Source organism: Bufo bufo, chromosome 1 (genome assembly GCF_905171765.1).
Source record: "Bufo bufo chromosome 1, aBufBuf1.1, whole genome shotgun sequence".
In the NCBI taxonomy this organism is placed as follows: Eukaryota; Metazoa; Chordata; class Amphibia; order Anura; family Bufonidae; genus Bufo; species Bufo bufo.
Window position 1 is genome coordinate 144,482,666 of NC_053389.1, and position 25,826 is coordinate 144,508,491.

The window sequence follows — 25,826 nt, forward strand, 5'->3', positions numbered from 1 at the left end:
CTTAAAAGGACTTTTGTGGACCTATTAGCTAGCGATTTGTGTCACTATTAACACTCTAACCTCCTGTCCCTGCTCCACACAGCAACCTCTCCCTACACTGGCAAAACACTCAATGTAAAATGGTGGCCAGATCAGGTTTATTTATAAGGTAGGGGTTATGTCCATGTGCTGAAACATCTTTATTGGCTGTCCTGTACAACCTGATGGATGTGTCATGGGTCAAAGTTCTCACAATGTAAAAAAATATGGCGCCGGCGAATATCTCCATATGCTCCCATGTTCGGCGAACCGCGAATGTGGAAAGTTCGCCGCAAACCGACCGCCGGGCGAACCGCAAGGCCATCTCTACTCGGTGGCACCAAATCAGAAACCATATGTCCTACCACAATCCGGGGGGTTCCAGTGCACATCGATGAATCCAGGAGGGAAAATAAAAAAAAACATCCATCCCTGGGCTACATGATGATGTGGTATTGAAGGACAGGGTGGGCAAAGAACTGTCCCTGATATTGCCCTACAGGGGGGTGCTATTTTGGCCCTGATAGCCTAACCACAGACCACCCGCCCTGATAAGAGCGAACCCGTCCGGAACCTTACCCTATATAAAAATGGCCCCAGTAAGCCACTAGTCCCTAGGCCCCTGACTTCCAGGTGATCACTATATAGATCTATGTGTTTTGACTGTGACTCATTATAAAAGTATATTATAAGTATATCGCACCCCTCTGTGTATCACAAATATCGATACACCTAAACTAGTGCTTAAAATGACTTTTGTGGCCCTATTAGCTAGCGTTTTGTGTCCCTAACAGCCTGTCCCTGCTCCACACAGCAACCTCTCCCTACACTGGCAAAACACTGAATGTAAAATGGCGGCCAGATCAGGTTTATTTATAAGGTAGGGGGTATGTCCATGTGCTGAAATGTCTCAATTGGCTGTCCTGTACCACCTGATGGATGTGTCATGGGTCAAAGTTTTTCACAATGTAAAAGAATATGGTGGGCGCAAATTTCTCCATATGTTCGCATGTTCGGCGAATGGGTGAATTTCAACCAAAAATGTAAGACAAATTTGTGAATTTTTATAACCTGTCTACTAGGTATATGTCACGATGGGGAGTGGGGGAAACCCCCACCGTATAATGGGAACTGATACTAGGCCACAACACAGGGATAGGGAGCAGGTCACCTCCTACAGCCGCCCTAATCCTATCCCTGACCTCCTGACTGTATGAGCTCATACTCTCGAACCTGGGCCAAACTGACCCTATCGGTCCCTGCAATTTGGAAGTCAGGAATAAGAGACGGCCGATTCATCCACGACATGGATAAATTGGAGTCTCCCACAGGCCTAGTAACAGAAGAGAAAAGACCATATGCAGCAACTGGACAGCAGGTAAGTACACAGTGCAACAACAGAACACTAGCAACAACCAACACTTACCTGCCGCAGAAAAGATGGAAAGATTGCGCCAAACATCTACCCGGACCTCCGTGCGAACACCAGATGCATGGAAGCTCCAGGCAGCACTGCATACAAGCTAATGGTTTAACAACAGACTGGGGAAAATATCAAACATCCATGCAGATCACAACACCAGACATGACATAAACAACCAAACAACATAACAGGTGAGGAAGGGAAAGGAGACAAGGGAGACAAACGATGTCCAACTAGGATGTCCTCACACAGGTAAGATGACACATCCAGAAAGAAGCAGAGCATATACATATACAGGCAAACAACTAACTGACCTTTAGGCTCACAACACTGTATAGGAAGAGCCAGAGACCACACCCAGCTCCACCAAGCACACATCTTAACCCCGAACACACCAGGATGGGTAGGGACACACAACTTAAAGGGGAAGTGTCAAAACATGCAAAACAACATGTTGCCACCAGCAACAAGCATGCACAGCAAAAGTGTCATGGTCCACTACACCAGACCATGACATAGCCGTGACAGTATAGCAGTGGTATATCACACCCAAAAATTTGGGAATTTCACCGGAAAAATGTAACAGACAAATTTATGATTTTTTTTTAACCTGTCTACTAGGTATAGCCGTGGTATATCAAACCCAAAAATTGGTGAATTTCACCTGAAAATGTAACAGACAAATTTGTGATTTTTTTTAACCTGTATACTAAGTATGGCAGTGGTATATCATACCCAAAAATTGGTGAATTTCACCCTAAAATAAAACAGACGAATTAGTGAAATGACATAAAATAAAATAAGTTCAAATAAATAAAAAAAACTTGATTTATGAGGTGGAGATTCATATGGAGTAGGAGTTTGAGGAGGCGGTGGACGTAGCGGTGTAGATGGAAGCGGCGGTGGAGGAGGACGAGGCAGCCAACACAGTTTTTTGGTTTAAATTTTTTTATTTTTTATTAGGGTACACCCCAAAAGAGTGGGAAATATCAAAAATACAACATGGAGCAATTGTGCTGTAGTATAACAATGGCTGGGTAAGGTCGGTATACATGTCTATTCTACACAAGGTACGGACAAGTCCTGTGGGATCCATGTCTGGTTCATTTTAATGAACGTGAGCTTGACCACATTGGCTGTGGACAGGCGGCTGCGCTTGTCTGTGATAACGCCCCCTGCGGTGCTAAACACACGTTCAGATAATACACTGGCTGCAGGGCAGGCCAGCACCTCCAAGGCGTAAGGGGAGAGCTCAGGCCATGTGCCCAATTTGGAGACCCAGAAGTTGAAGGGGGCAGACCCGTCATTCAGTACGTGCAGGAGTGTGCACACATACTGCTCCACCATGTTGGTGAAATGCTGCCTCCTGCTAAGACATTCCATATCAGCTGGTGATGCTGGTTGTTGTGGCGTGCTGACAAAGCATTTCCACATTTCGGCCATGCTAACCTTGCATTCTGAGGTGCTGGCGGTGCCCCAGCTGCGTTGGCGACCTCTTCCTTCGCCTTGTGCTTCCACTGTGCCCCCGCTGTCAGGTAGGAATGCCACCAGCAGCGCATCTACCAGCGTGTGCTTGTACTCGCACATCGTAAGATCACGCTCCAGTGACAGAATTAAGGACGGTACGTTGTCCTTGTAATGGGGATCCAGCAGCGTGGCCACCCAGTAATCAGCACAAGTTAGAATGTGGGCAACTCGTCGGTCGTTGCGGAGAAACTGCAGCATGTAATCGCTCATGTGTGCCAGGCTGCCCAGAGGCAACGAAAAGCTGTCCTATGTGGGAGGTGTATCGTCTGTGTCCTCTGTATCTCCCAGCCATGCACCAGTAATGGCCATGAGCTGGTCTGGGTGCCACCCTGCTGTGAACAAGGTTCCTCCTTCTCTATCTCCTCCTCTTCACATCCTCCACCTCATCATCCTCTAGTACTGTGCCCTGGCTGGACAATTGTGCACCTGGCGTTTGTGGGTGCAGGAACGCACTCTCAGAGCCACTTGTGAATGACTGGCCGGAAACCCTACAAAATGATCCCTCTTCCTCCTCCTCCTCCTGTGCCACACCCTCTTCCATCATCGCCAGCAGCGTTTTTTCAAGGAGGCATAGAAGTGGGATAGTAACGCTGAGAACTGCGTTATCGGCACTGGCCATGTTGGTGGAATACTCGAAACAGCGCAACAAGGAACACAGTTCTCGCATGGAGGCCCAGTCATTGGTGGTGAAGTGGTGCTGTTCCGTAGAGCGACTCACCCGTGCGTGCTGCAGCTGAAACTCCACTATTGCCTGCTGCTGCTCGTACAGTTTGGCCAGCATGTACAAGGTGGAGTTCCACCTTGTGGGCACGTGGCATATGAAGCGGTGAGCGGGAAGGCCGAAGTTACGCTGCAGCGCTGACAGGCGAGCAGCAGCAGGGTGAGAACGCCGAAAGCACCCACAGACGGCCTGCACTTTATGCAGCAGCTCTGACATATCGGGGTAATTTTTAAGGAATCTCTGCACCAAAAATTCAGCAAATGCACCAGGCAAGGGATGTGCATCAAACCGGCTAGTCCCAGAGCTGCTATGAGATTTCGCCCATTATTGCACACCACCAACCACTCATCGGTCTGTTGTTCAAGGCTCGTCCACAGCTCCTGCGCAGTGTGGGGTTTGTCCCCCAAACAGATACGTTTTAAAACTGCCTGCTGTCGTTTACCCCTGGCTGTGCTGAAGTTGGTGGTGAAGGTGTTATGCTGACCGGATGAGGAAGCGGCGTAGGAGGAGGAAGAAACAGGAGGTAAAATAAAGCGCCCTGCAATCCTCGGTGGTGGAAGGACATGCGGAAAATTGCTATCCTCCTCAGGCCCAGCCACCACTGCATTTACCCAGTGTGCTGTTATGGAGCTATAACGTCCCTGACCGTGCTTACTGGTCCACGTATCCGTAGTGAGGTGCACCTTGCCACAGATGGCGTTGCGCAGTGCACACCTGATTTTGTCCCCCACTTGGTTGTGCAGGGAAGTGCTGGCTCGCCTGGAAATATAGTGGCGGCTGGGCACGACATACTGTGGGACAGCCACCGCCATAAGGCCTTTAAAACTCTCCGTCTCCACCAGACGGAATGACAGCATTTCAAAGACCAGTAATTTTAAAATGCTGGAGGGATTGCGGGGGGGGGGGGGGGGAGTGTAGGGGGGTACTTCCTCTTCCGCTCTAGTGTTTGGTGTAGGGGGGTACTTCCTCTTCCGCTCCAGTGTTTGGGAGATTGAGAGCTGAACGCTTCCATGGGACATTGTGGATATGTTTGGTGACCCAGATGGTGGTGTTGCTGGCAGATCCTCTGTTTGCGTTGTGGCAGGTGGCACTGTCCCTCCAGAGAGGGATGAAGACGCCAAGACTGCAGCAGAAGAGGAAGCAGGAGAATCCAGAGACCTTTCTTGGTTTTTGAGGTGTGTACTCCACTGCAGCTCGTGCTTTGCACTTAAATGCCTGGTCATGCAGGTTGTGCTCAGGTTGAGAACGTTTATGCCTCGCTTCAGGCTCTGATTGCACAGCGTGAAAACCACTCGTGTCTTGTCGTCAGCACATTGTTTGAAGAACTGCCACGCCAGGGAACCCCTTGGAGCTGGCTTTGGTGTGCTCGGCCCCTTGCTGCGGTGGGCAGTAGCAGGCGTACTGTCTAGGGGACGGCCGCTCCGCTTTTGCACCCTGCTCCCTCTTCTGCTGTGCTGGTGGCTCTGTGCGACCACCGCCTCTTCCTCCGAACTACACAGGTCACTCGCATGACCTTGATTCCATGTGGGGTCAAGGACCTCATCGTCCTCCACATCATCTTCCACCCAGTCTTCACCCCTGCCCTCCTTGTCGGTATGCACACTGCAGTAAGCCGCAGCAGTTGGCACTTCTGTTTCGTCATCATTGCCTGCTGGCAGATCCTCTGTTTGCGGTGTGGCAGGTGGCACTGTCCCTCCAGAGAGGGATAAAGATGCTGAGACTGCAGCAGAAGAGGAAGCAGGAGGATCCAGAGGCAACAGAAAATTGCATTAGGCTTGTCAATAAAAGCAAAAAAAGGAAGAGACCACTGTGGTACTCAGCAGAAGTGGCCAAAATCATTGAAAACAAAAAGATAGCATTTAGAAATTATAAAAAAAAAACGAGGATGAAAGGCAAATTTAAAAGATTAGGCAGAGAGAGGCCAAACAAGCTATAAGAGCTTCTAAAGCACAGGCAGAAGAGAAATTAGCTCAGTCAGGGAAAAAATGCGATAAGGCATTCTTCAGATACATAAATGAAAAAAGGAAACTAAAACAAGTCCAGCACAAAGAAAAAAAACCTAAAATAACAATTTTAATGGTATACCTTAAAAGGGATCCCAATTGGGTCCACTAAATATGACATCAATAATATACAAACAGAAAAGTGTAACCGATAATCACATCCAGTGTGGATTAGTAACCTGGGGTACGGGAATGTTTGTCCCTATATCTACCCCTATCCTATAACCTCAGCCCAGGGAGGGCTCCTGATGGTGGAGGCCCCCTGTCCACGTACCTATACTACTACCACTCACAGATCCCTATAGGGATCTGTGAGGGGTAGTAGGGATGGTTCTAAATTGCCCCAGGTATGAGGTGAGGATAATAATTAATCATAAATATATAGATCAGCTGGATGGAATAAAAAAAGACAAGAAAAAACAAAACATATAGAACAGACATATACAAAACATACGATTGGTCAGGGTTGACTTGATAGTCATACACCTTAGCTACCTAGACGCGTTTCCCCCTAGACAATGCTATGGGATCATCAGGAGGTGTAATAAAACTGTTAGTCTATATAGAATGAATGCAACCTTATAGATACTGGCATAGAGCCAGGTCACATAAAAAAGTGCTACAAGATAAACGCCGGCATAAAGCCAGGTCGCACAGACAGAGTAGGATAATCGCTCTACGTTTAATTGATTCAGGGGGATGTAATCAGGCCAATGGGTATGCTTGATAGCATCATATCAGGCCAGTTATATGCACATTTTGATGATCGTGCCTGCATCAGACTCCTTCAGAGGTAGATGGTATATTCTGCATCAGTTCAGATGGTAGGGAAGATCCCAGCAAGGTATTATTTTTGTTGTCCCCCTATCATGGAGTCCTGGTAAGACCCACAATGCTGGAGTCCTTCCCTCTGCTCTCATTCTCCCTGGTAGGCCTATGATAGGGGGACAACAAAAATAATCGCTTATCTAGACTTTAGTAAGGCTTTTGATACTGTCCCACAAAGAAGGCTTATCAATAAATTGCAGTCTTTGGGCTTGGACTCCCATATTGTTGAATGGATTAGGCAGTGGCTGAGGGACAGGCAACAGAGGGTTGTAGTCAATGGAGTATATTCAGACCATGGTCTTGTTACCAGTGGGGTACCTCAAGGATCTGTTCTGGGACCCATATTGTTTAATATCTTTATCAGCGAAATTGCAGAAGGCCTCGATGGTAAGGTGTGTCTTTTTGCTGATGACACAAAGATTTGTAACAGGGTTGATGTTCCTGGAGGGATACACCAAATGGAAATGGATTTAGGAAAACTAGAGGAATGGTCAAAAATCTGGCAAGATAATGCACCTGGGGCGTAAAAACCCAAGAGCAGAATATAAAATCAGTGATACAGTCCTAACCTCAGTATCTGAGGAAAGGGATTTAGGGATCATTATTTCAGAAGACTTAAAGGTAGGCAGACAATGTCATAGAGCAGCAGGAAATGCTAGCAGAATGCTTGAGTGTATAGGGAGAGGAATTACCAGTAGAAAGAGGGAGGTGCTCATGCCGCTCTACAGAGCACTAGTGAGACCTTATTTAGAGTATTGTGCTCAGTACTGGAGACCATATCTCCAGAAGGATATTGATACTTTGGAGAGAGTTCAGAGAAGAGCTACTAACCTGGTACATGGATTGCAGGATAAAACTTACCAGGAAAGATTAAAGGACCTTAACATGTATAGCTTGGAAGAAGGACTAGACAGAGGGGTTATGATAGAAACTTTTAAATACATAAAGGGAATCAACAAGGTAAAAGAGGAGAGAATATTTAAAAGAAGAAAAACTGCTACAAGAGGACATAGTTTTAAATTAGAGGGGCAAAGGTTTAAAAGTAATATCAGGAAGTATTACTTTACTGAGAGAGTAGTGGATGCATGGAATAGCCTTCCTGCAGAAGTGGTAGCTGCAAATACAGTGAAGGAGTTTAAGCATGCATGGGATAGGCATAAGGCTATCCCTCATATAAGATAGGGCCAGGGACTATTCATAGGATTCAGATATATTGGGCAGACTAGATGGGCCAAATGGTTGTTATCTGCCGACACATTCTATGTTTCTATCATCCGAGACGTGCTGCGGTGGTCCTCCTATGTTCTCATCCTGAAACATAAGTGGTTGGGCATCGGTGCACTCAATCTCTTCCACTTCTGGGGCAGGGCTATGTGGATGGCCCTGGGAGTCATTAAAAAGAAGAAGAGACTGCTACATTACTTGGGGCTCAGACTGCTTGACTGATTTGCAAGGGGGTGAGGTGATAGACTGATTGACATGGGCTGCAGGTGCCAATTCTGATCTTTCAGAAGTAGACTGGGTGGGAGACAATGTGAAGGAACTGGAGGCACTGTCAGCCACCCAATCTACTATCGCCTGTACTTGTTCTGGCCTCACCATTCGTAGAGCCGCATTAGGCCCGACCAAATACCACTGCAGGTTCTGTCGCCTACTGGCACCTGAGGAAGGTGTTTCACTTGTGCATATAGCTGGCACAGATCGACCACGTCCTCTCCCTGCAACAGGAGCTCTACCAGCAGCACCACGACCTGGGCTACGTCCCTTATTTGACGCTCTCCTCATATTTCTCAAATTTAGGATCTTGCCCTAAATGGGTGTTTTATTAATAGCAGAATAGAACCACAGTATCTAAAGTGTGTATCTCACACGTACAGATCCAGACTAGGCCGCAATTAAAGATTTTTGCCCAAAAAGGGTGTTTTATTAATAGCAGAATAGAACCACAGTATCTAAAGGGTGTATCTCACAATGACATATGCAGCAAAGGCTGCAAAATTAAAGGGGTTGTTCGAATTATTTTTTTGTTCTTTCTATGTTCCTAACTAGGCAAATATAACAACTTTACAATTAACTCACTTTATCTGCAGTCCCTGGTTTATCAGATTTTACTGAGGGTCACATGACCTGTGATGTCAGCTTCTCTCTCTGCTCTGATAAAGTTTGTTGCACAAGCCTGTAAACGAGAGATCACTGTGCTGGCCACGCCCCCCTTAACTGCCGTCTGCTCTCTCCTAGGATTCTTAACTCCTTTAACTGCACAGACTGGGTAGCTTCAGGCAGTGACAATTCTGGGCACATGAGCTGACAGACTAAAGAGAGCATTGCGCAAGAAGGTAGGGGGAAGATCCTGTGTGTATTAGCAGTGTCATTATACAGGTGGGACTTGTAGTTCTACACTTATAAGTTGCTGTTGATTCTCCCAGCACTCAGGGCAGCTCTTGTATCCACTCCCTTAGCAGTGTCATTATACAGCTGGGACTTGTAGTCCTACATATACAACATGCTGCTGATTCTCCCAGCAGGCAGACATGTCACTTAGGGCAGCTCTTGTAGCCACTCCCTTAGCTGAGCAGGGGGAGGGGCAGAGGTTGTTGTTATTGCATGTAAACAAGGGCCAGAAAAGAACCAGGGAAATATGGAAATATAGATTTTTTTTGCATAAAACTTGGTTAGCTTAGTTATATATTGCTGCCCATCAGATTTTCAGTGCTATATATTTTTTTTGCATAACTCAGACAACCCCTTTAAGTTTTTTGCCCAAAATGGGTGTTTTTTTAATAACCGAATATGAGAGCAGTATATAATGCTTGAATTTCACACGTGCAGATGCAGCATGGGCTGTAAAATTGTGTATTTTGCCCAAAAAGGTTGTTTTATTAATAGCAGAAAAGAACCACAGTATGTAAATGGTGTATCTCACACGTACAGATCCAGACTAGGCCTAAATGAAAGATTTTTGCCCAAAAGGGGTGTTCTATTAATAGCAGAATAGAACCACAGTATGTAAAGTGTGTATCTCACACGTACAGATCCAGACTAGGCCTAAATGAAAGACTTTTGCCCAAAAGGGGTGTTTTATTAATAGCAGAATAGAAACACCATATCTAAAGGTTGTATCTCACAATAACATATGCAGCAAAGGCTGCAAAATTTTGTTTTTTGCCCAAAATGGGTGTTTTTTTTAATAACAGAACATGACAGCAGTATAATACGCTTGAATTTCACACGTGCAGATGCAGCATGGGCTGTAAAATTGTGTATTTTGCCCAAAAAGGGTGTTTTATTAATAGCAGAATAGAACCACAGTATCTAAAGTGTGTATCTCACACGTACAGATGCAGACTAGGCCGCAATTAAAGATTTTTGCCCAAAATGGTGTTTTATTAATAGCAGAATAGAACCACAGTATGTAAAGTGTGTATCTCACAATGACATATGCAGCAAAGGCTGCAAAATTTAGTTTTTTGTTGAAAATGGGTGTTTTTTTAAAACCAGATTATTATTCCAGTATTTCAAGCTGGGATATGAATGTCACAAAAGCACAGATGCAGTGCTGGTGCACTGAGCTTGCATAAAATGGCCGCCGCCCACCTAACTAACAGACGGATAAAAGTTATTTTTCTCTGTCACTGGGCTCAGGGCAGGGTAAAAAGATTGTGCACTGCACCCACACAACTAAATCTATGTAGATCGCTGAGTTCAATTGGAGTTCTGATTAAAGATTCTGTCCTATTCTCTCCCTCACAGCAGCAGCATCCTCTCCCTACACTAAGCACAGCAGAGTGACGTGCAGCGCTACGTAACTCCAGCTTATTTAGAGGCTGGGTCACATGCTGCACTGGCCATTCACAGCCATGCCATTAGTAGGCCTGGCTGTGATGGCTTCTCAGGTCACACAGTTAAACGCTTGATTGGCTGCTTTGAAGGCTTTCAAAAAGTGCTAAGAAATCGCCGAACACCAAACCCAAACTTTTTCAGAAATGTTCGGGTTTGGGTCCGGGGTCCAAAAATCCTAAAGTTCGGTACGAACCCAAACGTTACAGTTTGGGTTCGCTCAACCCTAGCGGTGATATTACATTGTTTTACAGCTAATTTTCTGGTGTATTGATAGGAAAAAAAGTACATGTTATTAGCCATTCTGCGGTGAACGTATATAGTTTTACAGCCATTTTGCTGGTGTATTTATAGGGAAAAAAAGTACGTGTTATTAGCCGTTATGCGGTGATATGTCACGGCAGACAGGATATAAGATACACAGATAACAAAACAAACAAGTTTCTAGACGAGAAGCTGGGGATAAGGTCACCTCCTAGCAAATCCCTAACAGCTCTCCCTATTCTGCTAAGCCCACATTCAGACCCTGAAGGTAGGAATAATGTGTCCTCATGCCTGGGCTGAAAATTCCCTTGAATCCCTGAGATGGTGAAAGGGGAAAAGGGGCAGCCTGCTCCCTCAGAACCTGGAGGGGACAGACGACACTCAAACAGCCTAGACAGCAAACCAAAGAAATCAGAAACCAACTTATCTGAGCAGGAACAGCCAATTCCTCCTTGCTTGCCTCCACAGCCTGACAGAAGCTATAACCCGCACGGTACACTGGGAGTGAGAGTAATTTAAACCCACGACCCCACCCAGTGCACCTGAAGGGAGGCGGATCTAGCACGACTCCAAAACAAAACTGTCACCGCCAGACTTCTGAGAAGCTCTGACAGACGTTCTTCAGAACCTCCTGCTTGAGGTTCTTTTGTTTTGCTTTCGTTTTGTCATCTCATTTCCCTCTCTCAGCTGTCATCTAGTTGCACTGATTGCATCCCTTTAAATCCCCTCCCATACTGCATCACTTTGCGGTTTATACAACTTCCTGGAGTGTGCTGATGCTAGAAGCTGTTACTGCTGCATCCACAAGATAAGTCTGTTTCTTTATTTCTGTTTTCCTGTGGGCTTGATCCTAGGTGACCCTGACTCCCTCCGTATTAAGTGTAGGGAGCCGGTGGTCGTGTCCCCTCACTATTATAGGGTGTTCAGGTGTCATACAGTCGAGGAACGAGGGTATGCAATTTTCTACCATTGAGGTTTTTGCATAGGCTGAGCAGTAAGGGAGAGAGCTAGGGTTGTTACAGGGCTTACCCTTTGGTTCCTTAGTTTTGGATCAAGTCAGTCGGATCTTCATTTGTGTCTTCTAGTTTTCTGTAACACCATCCGTGACAAAAAAAATTACTAGACACGTGCTGCTAATCTGGCAGACCTCCGCACATAGTCTGAGCAGGGCATGACAGTACCCCCCCCCCTTCTACGGGTGACCTCCGGACAGTCACACGTCTTTTGCCAGCCATTCGCTTATACCTCTCACCCATCTTCTCCAAATTCACTTGGATCCTCCGCCAGATAGAAGACAAGGCAGAAGAAAATCTCTCCTCCTCTGGCATCCCAGAGGAACTAGTCCCAGAAAAGGTACCAAATTGAGGATGAAAACCGTATGTGCCAAAAAATGGCGACTTACCCGTGGACTCCTGCCTACGGTTATTCAAAGCAAACTCTTCTGGAGACAAGAATGAGGACCAGTCCTCCTGATTCTCAGCCACAAAGCACCTCAAGTAGATCTCCAGGTTTAGTATGCTCTGTCTGTCCATTCGACTGTGGATGAAAAGCCGAAGAGAACGAAAGTTGTATGCCAAGTCGAGAGCAGAACGCCCTCCAAAACCTGGAGACAAATTGCGTGCTCCTATCAGAAACCACATCCAAAGGAATACCATGCAATTTCACGATATTATCAACAAAAATCTGCGCAAGAGTTTTGGCATTAGGCAGACTAGTCAACGATATAAAGTGAGCAATTTTACTAAAACGGTCAACAACCACCAGAATCACTGTTCTCCCGGAGGAACTCGGCAGATCCATAATAAAGTCCATAGACAAGTGTGTCCAAGGACGAGACGGAATAGACAAAGGAAGAAGTGAACCAGCCGGTCGAGTATGAGCAACCTTTGACTGTGCACAGGTTTTACAAGCTGCCACGTAATCCTCAATGCTCTTACGTAACCCGGGCCACCAGAACTTCCGGGACATATTGTCTTGTTATGTTATATTATTATTTATGTGACTTCATGTTCTGCCATCTATATATAAAAATACACTTTAAATATGTATTTAATACTGTTCCAGATAACATGACCACTGATGAAGGTCCACCGTGACCGAAATGTCTGGTAGGAAATAGTCTGTCATTCCTTAATATACCACGGGCAAATGGATGATGCAGAAAAATGAAAAAATAATAAAAAAATACATTTGAATTGCAAAACTTTCAGACTGAGTGCCTCAATATTTTATCACAAGGTCACCGGTGGACTTACCACCAGGATGTCCAGCAAGGACAGTATCATGATGCTCCTTGAATACCTTGTATCGCAGTCCTTCAGGAACAAACAACCTCCCTGGGGGATAAGAACCAGGAGCCCCCTCCTGGGCTCCCAACACCTCCATCTCCAATTGGGGTACAGAGTGGAGATCACCACCCCATAAGCCAAAATCAGAGCAGGATCCTCTGAATCACATCCCCCAGGAAAACTGCGAGACAACGCATCTGCCTTGACGTTTTTAACCCCCGGGCGAAAAGTAACCACAAAATTGAACCTGGTAAAAAACAGTGACCATCTGGCCTGTCTAGGGTTCAGACGCTTGGCAGATTGCAGGTAAGCCAAGTTCTTATGATCTGTATATACTGTAACGGGGTGAGACGCCCCCTCCAACCAGTGACGCCATTCCTCAAAGGCCAACTTGATGGCCAGCAACTCTCTATCTCCCACATCATAATTCTTCTCGGCGACCGAGAGCTTCTGCCAGGAGATGAACCCTGCAACAGCACCGCTCCAACCCCCACTTCTGATGCATGAACCTCCACCACGAATGGCTGAGACACATCAGGCTGCACCAGAATGGGAGCAGACGCAAAACACTCCTTAATAGTCGAAAAGGCCTGCAATGCCTCATCCGACTAGACAGAGACGTTGGCGCCCTTCTTAGTCATATCAGTCAGGGGTCTTACAATGGTAGAATAGTTCAAAATAAATTTTCTATAATAATTAGTAAACCCCAAAAACCGCATCAAAGCTTTCTGATTCTCTGGTCGGTCCCATTCCAGAACCGCACGGACCTTTTCCAGAACCGCACGGACCTTTTCGGGGTCCATACGAAAACCAGAGTCAGAAAGCGGATATCCCAAAAAAAGGAAGCTCCTGCACAGAAAACACACATTTCTCCAATTTGGCATATAATTTATTCTCCCGAAGGATCGTCAAAACCTGTCTCACGTGATCCTGATGGGTCTTCAGATCAGAAGAGTAAATTAAAATGTCATCCAAATAAACTACCACGATCCTCCCCACCAAATGATGGAAAATGTCATTGACGAATCGCTGAAATACCACTGGCGTGTTCGTCAACCCAAAAGGCATAACCAGATTCTCAAAATGACCCTCGTGCATATTGAAGGCCGTTTTCCACTCATCCCCTTCCTTGATTCTGATCAGATTGTAGGCCCCTCTCAAATCCAACTTAGAGAACACCTTGGCTCCAACAATCTGATCAAAAAGGTCGGAGATCAAAGGAAGGGGATACGCATCCCAGACCATAATACGGTTAAATTCCCAAAAATCCAAACAAGGTTTCAGCGATCCATCATTTTTCTTTACAAAGAATAAACCTACTGCCACCGGAGACTTAAATGGCCTAATATGACCTTTTGCCAAACTCTCGGCGATATACTTCCGCTTGACCTCTCTTTCGGGTTGAGAAAGATTGTAAAGCCGAGATTTTGGCAACTTAGCCCCTGGGATGAGATTAACTGGACAATCATAGTCACGATGAGGGGGCAATTCCTGAGCCCCACCCTCCGAAAAGACATCCGCAAAATACTGAGGTAGAGCCGTAGTGGACACACTAGAGATAGATGTGCCAAGACAATTATCCGAACAAAATTCACTCCAACCAATGATTTGTCTTGCCAATCTATAATTGGGTTATGTTTTGTCAACCACGGTAACCCTAAGACTATAGGAGCGGGCAAGTCCTTCATGACAAAACAAGACATAATCTCAACATGTGAATCGCCCACCCTTAACTGAATACCATGAGCAATATGAGTGAGACTCCTTTGAGAAAGAGGGGAAGAATCAATTGCAAAAACCCGAATCTCTCTTTCTAAAGTGCAAGTACTTAGACCCAGATTTTGAAGAAAAAGAAAGTCAATAAGGTTTACCCCAGCACCACAGTCAATGAATACTTCAACAAAAAAAATTCTTGAGTCTAGCGTCACCATAGCTGGAAGGGGAAAACGAGTATTACAGGGAGCTTGCATACCTGCTTGCTCCACCACTCCATTCACGCTACCAAGAGTCAGGACGGTTTTTGTTTTCTCTTTCTTATCAACATGCGGTTTAACCAAAGGACAAGCAAAAATAAAATGACCACTTTTCCCACAGTAGTAACATAGTTTATGCAATTTCCTAAAGTCTCTACTACCAGAACGGAAATATACCTGACCTAGCTGCATGGGTTCCTCCCCTATCCCAGAGTTACCTGTAACATCACCCTGGGAAGCAGTAGAGATGAAACCACTCACAGAAGGGATCCCTTGAGCGGAGGGAGCCTTACACCTCTCTCTAATACGTCTATCTAACCGTACTGCCAAAGACATAGAATTCTCCAAAGAATCTGGGTACTCATGAAAAGCAAGGGCATCTTTCAATCTCTCAGATAACCCCTGACAAAACTGACTATGTAACGCGGGGTCATTCCACTCTGACTCGGTAGCCCATCTCCTAAACTCAACGCAGTAAGCCTCTGCAGTATGTTCACCCTATAATAAATTATGCAATTTATATTCCGCCATCGAGACCCGATCTGGGTCATCGTAAATTAATCCCAGGGCTTTGAAAAATTCTTCTACCGACCGGAAGGCCAGAGAACCGGGTGGCAGAGAAAAGGCCCAGGATTGCGCGTCCCTTTTAAGCAGAGAAATGATTATACCAACCCTCTGACTTTCATCACCTGACGAAGATGGACGCAGCTGAAAATACAACTTGCATGACTCTTTAAAGCGGATAAAGTCATCCGCACCCCCTGCAAATCTCTCAGGAAAAGCAACTTTAGGCTCCCAACAAATTTGACCTGCACCTGATGCCAGAGCATTCTGACACCGTGTGACCGAACTACGCAGATCCGCAACCTCTAGAGATAATCCCTACATGCGGTCAACTAGTGCATCAATTGACGCCATCACAAAACCGCTGAGCAATGGCAGTCACAGTTTTGGCGGGTTATAATATCACGGCAGACAGGATATAAGATACACAGATAACAAAACAAACAAGTTTCTAGACGAAAAGCTGGGGATAAGGTCACCTTCTAGCAAATCCCTAACAGCTCTCCCTATTCTGCTAAGCCCACATTCAGACCCTGAAGGTGGGAATAATGTGTCCTCGTGCCTGGGCTGAAAATACCCTAGAATCCCTGAGATGGTGAAAGGGGAAAAGGGGCAGCCTGCTCCCTCAGAACCTGGAGGGGACAGACGACACTCAAACAGCCTAGACAGCAAACCAAAGAAATCAGAAACCAACTTATCTGAGCAGGAACAGCCAATTCCTCCTCGCTCACCTCCACAGCCTGACAGAAGCTATAACCCGCACGGTACACTGGGAGTGAGAGTAATTTAAACCCACGACCCCACCCAGTGCACCTGAAGGGAGGCGGATCTAGCACGACTCCAAAACAAAACTGTCACCGCCAGACTTCTGAGAAGCTCTGACAGACGTTCTTCAGAACCTCCTGCTTGAGGTTCTTTTGTTTTGCTTTCGTTTTGTCATCTCATTTCCCTCTCTCAGCTGTCATCTAGTTGCACTGATTGCATCCCTTTAAATCCCCTCCCATACTGCATCACTTTGCGGTTTATACAACTTCCTGGAGTGTGCTGATGCTAGAAGCTGTTACTGCTGCATCCACAAGATAAGTCTGTTTCTTTATTTCTGTTTTCCTGTGGGCTTGATCCTAGGTGACCCTAACTCCCTCCGTATTAAGTGTAGGGAGCCGGTGGTCGTGTCCCCTCACTATTATAGGGTGTTCAGGTGTCATACAGTCGAGGAACGAGGGTATGCAATTTTCTACCATTGAGGTTTTTGCATAGGCTGAGCAGTAAGGGAGAGAGCTAGGGTTGTTACAGGGCTTACCCTTTGGTTCCTTAGTTTTGGATCAAGTCAGTCGGATCTTCATTTGTGTCTTCTAGTTTTCTGTAACACCATCCGTGACAAAAAAAATTACTAGACACGTGCTGCTAATCTGGCAGACCTCCGCACATAGTCTGAGCAGGGCATGACAGTACCCCCCCCCCCCTTCTACGGGTGACCTCCGGACAGTCACACGTCTTTTGCTAGCCATTCGCTTATACCTCTCACCCATCTTCTCCAAAATCACTTGGATCCTCCGCCAGATAGAAGACAAGGCAGAAGAAAATCTCTCCTCCTCTGGCATCCCAGAGGAACTAGTCCCAGAAAAGGTACCAAATTGAGGATGAAAACCGTATGTGGCAAAAAATGGCAGCCTGCTCCCTCAGAACCTGGAGGGGACAGACGACACTCAAACAGCCTAGACAGCAAACCAAAGAAATCAGAAACCAACTTATCTGAGCAGGAACAGCCAATTCCTCCTCGCTCACCTCCACAGCCTGACAGAAGCTATAACCCGCACGGTACACTGGGAGTGAGAGTAATTTAAACCCACGACCCCACCCAGTGCACCTGAAGGGAGGCGGATCTAGCACGACTCCAAAACAAAACAAATTACTAGACACGTGCTGCTCATCTGGCAGACCTCCGCACATAGTCTGAGCAGGGCATGACATGATATTACATTGTCTTACAGAAATTTTTCTGGTGTATCAATAGGAAAAAAGAACGTGTTAGTAACTGTTCAGCGGTGAAATTAGATGGCTTTACAGACATTTTTCAGGTGTATTAATAGGAAAAAAAGTATGTGTTATTATACGTTCTGCGGCGAACATACATTGTTTTACAGACATTTTTCTAGTGTATTATTAGGAAAAAAGGTACTGTAAGTGTTAGTAGCCAATATTCTGCAGTGATATTGTTTTAAAGACATTTTTCTGGTGTATTAATAGGAAAAAAAAGTACGTGTGATTAGCCATTCTGCGGTAAACGTACATTGTTTTACAGACATTTTTCTGGTGCATTAATATTGGAAAAAAGTATGTGTTATTAGCCATTCAGCCCTGTGGGAGCTAAACTAGAGGACATTTGAGCACAATCAATGCGTAGAGAAATGGGTGGTTTTTCTACACAGGTGACAGGAGAGGAGGAGCAGCCGGAGAAGCTACAGGGCGATGAGGAAGACGAGGCAGATGACCCAGACACACCGCGGCAGTATGCAGTGGAGATGGAGGCAGGGATTCCCTCTGAGTCACTTGCGCAAATAGCCTGATGCATGCTCAGTTGCTTGCGTACTGACAGCCGATTTGTCACCATTCGGCAGATGGATGACTACTGGCTCTCCACCATGTTAGACCCTCGCTACCGTTCCAAAATGGAGGCCTTTTTTACACCCGCTGAGAGAGAGGACAAACTGAACTACTATCGAGACATCCTATGTAGTCAGTTGGCCGCCTCCTATGTGCGCCATCACCCATCCTCATGCAGAACTGACTGGGGAGGCCCTCTGCACTCACGTTCCACTGCCATGGCTAAGGGGGAGCAGGAGCAGTACCAGCTCCATCAGCAGCAACTTAAGTTTTGAGTCGGTGATGAGCAGTTTTCTTCACCCTTCTAGTGAAGAGACTACTCACCAGCAGCAGCAGGTAGACATGGAGCAAAACCTGAACCAGCAGGTTGTGGCATACTTGGACTGCACCCTGCCACCCCACATTGAATATCCCCTGGACTACTGGGCAGCCAAATTTGATTTGTGGCTGCAACTGGCCAAGTTTGCCCTGGACAAGCTTTTCTGCCCAGCCAGTAGTGTGGCATCAGAGCGGGTGTTTAGTGCGGCGGGGGCCATAGTTACCCCAAGTAGAACTCGCCTGTCCACCCAAAATGTGGAGAAACTGACCTTTGTGAAGATGAATCAGGTGTGGATCAGCCAGGATTTCCATACACCAGTGCCTGATGCATCAGACTAGATAATTCATGGTGCCACACCTAAACTTTCTCAAAAGAGACCTGTTTCTTTTGGCTACCTGCTTCAGCTACTATTCTGATGCTACCACCCACCTAATGTCACAGACCTGCTCCTAGGTGCTCATACTGCCACCCACCATTTTCAGCTGGTACTGGTATTGCCCACCAACTCCCCACTCTGTCACTGGGCCACTCTGTGGTCTCCTCATGCTGCTGCCACTTCACCACTCTGTGGTCTCCTCATGCTGCTGCCACCTCAACACTCTGTGGTCTCCTCACGATCCTGCCACCTCACCACCCTGTGGTCTCCTCATGCTCCTGCCACCTCACCACCCTGTGGTCTCCTCATGCTGCTGCCATCTCAACACTCTGTGGTCTCCTCATGTTGCTGCTACCTCACCACTCTGTGGTCTCCTCATGCTGCTGCCACCTCACCACTCTGTGGTCTCCTTATGCTGCTGCCACCTCAACACTGTCACTGGGCCAGACAGAGGACAGGGAGTCTGAAAGCCGGACTGTCCGGCCTAAAACTGGACCTCTGGCCACCCTAGGGGCAGGCTGCTGTGGAGGTCACAGTTAAGAGGACGGTCCGCTATGGAGGTCAGTGTTAAGGGGGAGATTTCTGTAGAGGCCACTGTTAAGGGGGCAGGGTGTTGTGAAAATCACTGTTAAGGAGATGAGGTACTGTGGAGGTCACTAATAAAGGGGCGGCCACTCTGGAGGTCACTGTTTAGGGGGCGGGATGCTGTAGAGGTCACTTTTAAAGGGGCAGGTGCTGTAGAGGTCTCTGTTAAGGGGGCAGGGAATGGTGGAGGTCACAGTTAAGGGGACGGTCCGTTATGGAGGTCAGTGTTCAGGGGCAGGGTTCTATAGAGATCACTGTTAAGGGGGTGAGGTGTTGTGGAGGTCACATTTTCAGGGAATAGAGCTCTGTGGAGGTCACTGTTAAGGAGGTGTTTTTTTGTGGAAATCACTGTTAACGAGATGGGGTACTGTGGAGGTCACTAATAAAGGGGCAGCCACTGTGGAAGTCACTGTTAAAGGGGAGGGCACTGTGGATGTTAGTGTTAAGGGGGAAGGTTGCTGTAGAGGTCACTGTTAAGGGAGGAGGGGACGGTGGAGGCCACTATTAAAGGGGCAGCGGGGTACTGTGAGGTCACTGTTAAGGGAGTGGGGTACAGTGTAGGTCATGTTAAGGAAGCGGGGTACTGTGGCGGTCACTATTAAAGGGGAAGTCGCTGTGGAGGTCTCTGTTAAGGAGGCCGGGAATTGTGGAGGTCAGTCAAGGGGACTGGAACCTAAGGTCAGTGTTAAGGGCCGGGTGCTGTAGTGGTCACTGTTAAGGGGGTGGGCCCCTGTGGATGTCACTGTCAAGGGGGTGGGGTGCTGTGAAACTCACTGTTAAAGGGGCAGGCTGCTATGAAGGTCAGAGTTGAGGGGGTGGGATGCTATGGAGGTCCCATTTCACTGTTAAGGGGGCGGGGTACTGTAGATGTCACTATCATAGTGGATAATGTTGATATCTTTTAACGACACACACAAACATTAAATGAAATATACCCATGCAAAACCGGGTAGTTCTGCTCGTATAAATATATAAATGGGCTGTGCAAAAAAAAATATGATGAAAAACTACTCCATGTAAAATCCCCTCAAAATACAAGCTGCACCACGCACCAGTCTGGAGAAGAAAAAGTTCAGACACCTAAGGTGAGATGAACGAATCGAATCCCACGACGTGAATTCAATCTGAATTTCAGGATAAATTTGATTCGCCTAGAAGCCGAATTTCAACGTGCTTTGCATCACCGAATCGATTTAACCTGAAATAGTATAAAAAAAATAAAAATAAATCAAACTTACCTCCAGCCTTCATCTTGCTTGAAGATCTCGGCCGAAATCCCATGCGGCGCGAGATTACATCATCATGCTGGCGGCGGCGGCCAGTCTGTCGCAGGCATGTTTGAAATTTTGTTTGTTACGAATTAATTTGTCGCAAATCGCTATGCCTGCTAAGCTGGTGACAGCGACATTACCTGCACTACATCTCCTGTATAACGTTTGCACATCCTAAATATCAGTGACATTCAGTTTAATATTTTCAACGCTGGTGACAGCGACATTACCTGCGCTACATCTCCTGTATAAAGTTAGTGCATCCTAAATATCAGTGACATTCAATAAAAAAAAATCGCCCCTGGCGACAGTGACATTACCTGCGCTACATCTCCTGTATAACGTTTGCACATCCTAAATTTCAGTGACATTCAGTTGAATATTTTCGCCGCCTGTGACAGCGAAATTACCTGCGCTACATCTCCTGTATAACATTTGCGCATCCTAAATATCAGTGACATTCAGTTTAATTTATTTGCGCATACACTTACAAAACCTGCTCTACTGTACGTGTGACATACTTGCAAGCATATATACCATTTAATATGCTCAAGGCGAGCAGTAAGGGACAGGGAAGTGGCCGTGCTGCTGATGGTGCACGCAGAGGCCGTGGCCATGGGCACGGTGAAACGGTGCCTGCTGCCAGAGTACAAGATACACACTCATCCACGATACCTAGCTTCATGTCCCAGTTTGCAGGGCGGCACAGGACACCACTCTCGAAGTCAGACCAGTGCGACCAGGTGGTCAGTTGGATTGCAGCAGATAATGCTTCCAGTCGGTTAAGCACCACCCTGTCTTCCACAAAGTCCAGTCTCAGTAGCCAAGAGTCTGGTCAACAGAATCCTCACCCTGATCCTCCTTCCTCCCACCATGGAGAGTCTTGGCAAACAAGTGATCCCACACTCGGATAATCCGAGGAGCTCTTTTCATCGCCATTTCTTGATTTGGCCCTCTCGCCAAGCCCGCTTGAAGAGGGACATAAAGAGACCTTGTGCACTGATTCCCAAACTCTTGAGCATCCACAGTCAGAAAAAGATGACAGTGGGAAACAGCAATTAGTATTTCACGAGCTGGATGAGGATGATGAGACACATTTGCCAATAAGTCATCCGCAATTAGTGTCTCAAGAAGTTCATGATGAAAATGAGACACAGTTGTCAATAAGAGAGGTTCTTGTTAGGTCAACAAGTCAGGAGGATGACCAGAGCGAGGTGGAAGAGGAGGTGGTGGACGATGAAAACACTGACGCAAGCAAAGCAAGGATAGCAGTACAGAGGGGGAGGGTTCCGCAGCATCGCAACAGGCTGGAAGAGGCAGTGGGTTGTCAAAAGGGAGAAGGCGGGCCACACCAAACAGGCCAACAACTGTTGCGGCAGTCTCCCTTGCCAAGGGGTAGGTGTTCCGCACTCTTGCGCTTTTTTGAGGAAAGTGCGGACGATAAAAGAATTGTCATTTGCAACCTGTGCCATACCAAAATGAGCAGGGGCATGAACACTAGCAACCTCACCACCACCAGCATGATCGGCCACAAGGCATCAACACACCCTAATAGGTGGGCCAAACGTCTGGGTCCACAATCATTGTCTGCGGGTCACACCACTGCCTCCTCTTCCCCTGTGTTATGTGCTGGCCAATCCCCTGTCCAAGATTCAGGCCTGGATGCCTCCCGGCCTGCACCTGGACCTTCGCAAGCACCATCAGCTAGCATATCCACTTCTGTGTCCCAGCGCAGCGTACAGATGTCCATACCCCAGGCCTTTAAACGAAAGCGCAAATACCCAGCCACCCACCCACAGGCCGGGAGCGAGTAGTACCCTGGGATGGCATAGGTGCTACCAACGCCAAGGATTGCGGGCCCTACTTCCATCAGAATTTCCGACACCACATACATTAGTGGCTGCAACCCCCCTTCTCCTTCTCCTCTACTTCCACCTCTGAATTGTCACCTTGCAGCACCAGTCAGCCATTAGTCAGTAGCTGGAAGCTGTGTAGCACTGGAGAGGGGGAGCGGCAACAGGCCATGCTGAAACTAATTTGCTTAGGTGACAAACAGCACACCGCCCCAGAGCTCTGGCAGGGTATAAGGGACCAGACTGAGCTGTGGCTCTCGCCACTCAACCTACAACCTGGGCATGGTTGTGTCTGATAATGGACGTAACTTGGTGGCGGCTTTGGAGCTCGACAAGCTCACACACATACCATGCCTAGCCCACATGTTAAACTTAGTGGTTCAGCGGTTTCTCAAAGCCTACCCCAATTTGCCTGAGCTACTGCTGAAGGTGCGCCGCGTGTGTGCCCATTCCCGAAAGTCATCTACAGCTGCCTCCAGTCTGGCAATGCTGCAGCAGCGCTTGCAATTGCCAGCTCACTGACTGTTGAGTGACGTGAGCACGCGCTGGAACTCCACGTTCCACATGTTGGCCAGACTTTGTGAGCAGTAGAGGGCAGTAGTGGAATACCAGCTGCAACATGGTCTTTGCCTTTCCAGTCAGCTTCCGCTCTTCACAAGCGACGAGTGGGCATGGATGTCTGACCTCTGTGAGGTTTTACACAACTTTGAGGAATCAACACAGATGGTGAGCGGCGATGCCGCTATTATCAACGTGACCATTCCATTTCTGTGTCTACTGAAACGCTCGCTGCTCACAATGAAGGCGGACGCTTTGCATGTGGAAGAGGTTAAAATGGGGAATACAGTACACAGGGTGATAGCCAGATCATCATTCGTTCGTCTTCTCAGCGCGAATTGGATGATGAGGAGGAGGAGCAGGAGATGGTTGCCTCCACTACAGAGGCTAATACCCATGGAAGGTTTATTCCATCTGTTCAACGTGGGTAGGCCGAAGAAGAGGAAGAACAGATTGAGACTGAGAGTCATTCTCCTGATGAGGACAGCAAAGTCATGTCTGTTGGGACTCTGGCACACATGGCTGACTTTATGTTATGCTGCCTTTCCCGTGACCCTCGCCTTTTACCCATTTTGGCCAACACCGATTACTGGTTGCTCACCCTTCTTGACCCCCGCTACAAAGAGAACGTCTCATCTCTCATTCCTGTGGAAAAATTGTGGAAAAATTGCTCCAAAAATTTCCAGCTGACAACGCTGGCGGCAGAGTACGTAGTTCCTTGGGCAACCGAGGAGGGGAGACGAGGGGAACACACCACAGTTAGGCAGGGCAACACTCTCTGCACAGCCTACTGTCACAAGGAGGGAAAATTTTTGTAAGATGATGAAGGAGTACGTAGCAGACCGTGTCAGCGTCCTCAGTGATCCCTCTGTGCCTTACAACTATTGGATTTTCAAGCTGGACATGTGGCACGAACTGGCACACTACGCCTTGGAGGTGCTGGCCTGCCCTGCCACCAGCGTTTTGTCAGAGCGGGTATTTAGTGCTGCTGGGGGCATAATAACTGATAAGCGCATCTGCCTGTCACCTGAAATTGCTGACAGGTTGACTCTTATCAAAATGAACAAGGCCTGGATTGCCCCAGACTTCTCTACTCCACCAGAGGAAAGCGGCTGAACATAAAGGCACTTTAAGTGTGGCTTTTATGGTGTATTGAATACACTGTATTCCCATGCACCCCTTCCACAACAAAAAAGGATATATGGTTCAATCTTCCTTTTCTTGTCCTCCTCTATCATATCAACATGCTGATTTTTCTGCCATCGCTCCTAATGTTTTAGAGGATCAGCTCAGCAGCAGACCCTCACCCCCAATGTTTTAGAGGGTCACCCGTAGACCCTCACCCCTAATGTTTTAGAAGGTCAGATCAGCAGCAGACCCTCACCCCTAATTTTTTTGATGATCAGCTCAGCAGCAGACCCTCACCCCTAATGTTTTAGAAGGCCAGATCAGCAGCAGACCTTCACCCCTAATGTTTTAGATGGTCAGATCCGCAGCAGACCCTCACCCCTAATGTTTTGGATGGTCAGATCAGCAGCAGGCACTCGCCCCTAATGTTTTAGAGGGTCAGCTCAGCAGCAGACCCTCACCACTAATTTTTTAGATAGTCAGATCAGCAGCAGGCACTTGCCCCTAATGTTTTAGAGGGTCAGCTCAGCAGCAGACCATCACCCCTAATTTTTTAGATGGTCAGCTCAGCAGCAGACCCTCACCCCTAATTCTTTAGATGGTCAGATCACCAGCAGGCCCTCTCCCCTAATGTTTTAGAGGTTCAGCTCAGCAGCAGACCCTCATCCCTAATTTTTTAGATGGTCAGATCAGCAGCAGGCCCTCGCCCATAATATTTTAGAGGGTCACCAGCAGGCCCTTGCTCCTAATATTTTTGAGGGTCACCAGCAGGCCATCAATCATAAATTTTCAAGGGTGTGTATGATGCCTCCTTCATGTGTTATAATAGGTGTATTATAGAACCGATTCCTTGTAATTTTTGGCAGCCATAGGCTTTATGAGTGTAGCAGTCCCACTACCTGAACATAAATTACATAAATTACAATATGAAAGAGGCCCTCCTTTATGTGATATACAGGTTTTATCGGAGTGCCTCTTCCTTGTCATTTTTGGCAGCACTTGCACTTTATATACAAGTAAATAGACAGCAAATAATGTTTCCTAACAATTTTTCCTCTAAAATCGATTTTATCTTCGGTTTTGTGCGTATTATTGTCAGTCTTTAAAAGTGGCGTACTACTCGACAACATCGTTCCCAGCAGCGACCTGGGAGTCCAAGATGCATCCAGACATCATCCCCATGCTGTTCCCGAACCATTTCAGTGGTGTTTCCATCAATTTCTTACCTTTTCCTATGAACCAGGCACCCTCCCCTCTTCAGAGCAGGGGGTGCCTGGTTTAATTATCGGGTTTTCCCATTGACTTCCAATGTGCTTGGGTGCTCTGTAGAGCACCCAAGCATCCCAAAGTGTTCTACTTGAGCACCCGAGCACTTTGGTGCTTGATCAACACAAAAAATGAGACATTACTTTTATAGGTCATTATTAGATATGACCTAATCGAATCAGACGAAGTGGAATTTGATACAAATTTCAGGAAAAATTTGATTTGCAACGATTTGCGAATTTACTCACGCTTCGTGGTAACGAATCACAATTTTTCCTAAAATGGCGGCTACACGTGGGAGGACTGAGGACATGGGGAAAGGAACTATGGGAAGTGGGGATCACCCAGATTGACATGCATGCAAGCAGCCAATTAGCAGCCAGCCAGCCCTGTGATGTAACAGCCCTCTAAATACAGCAG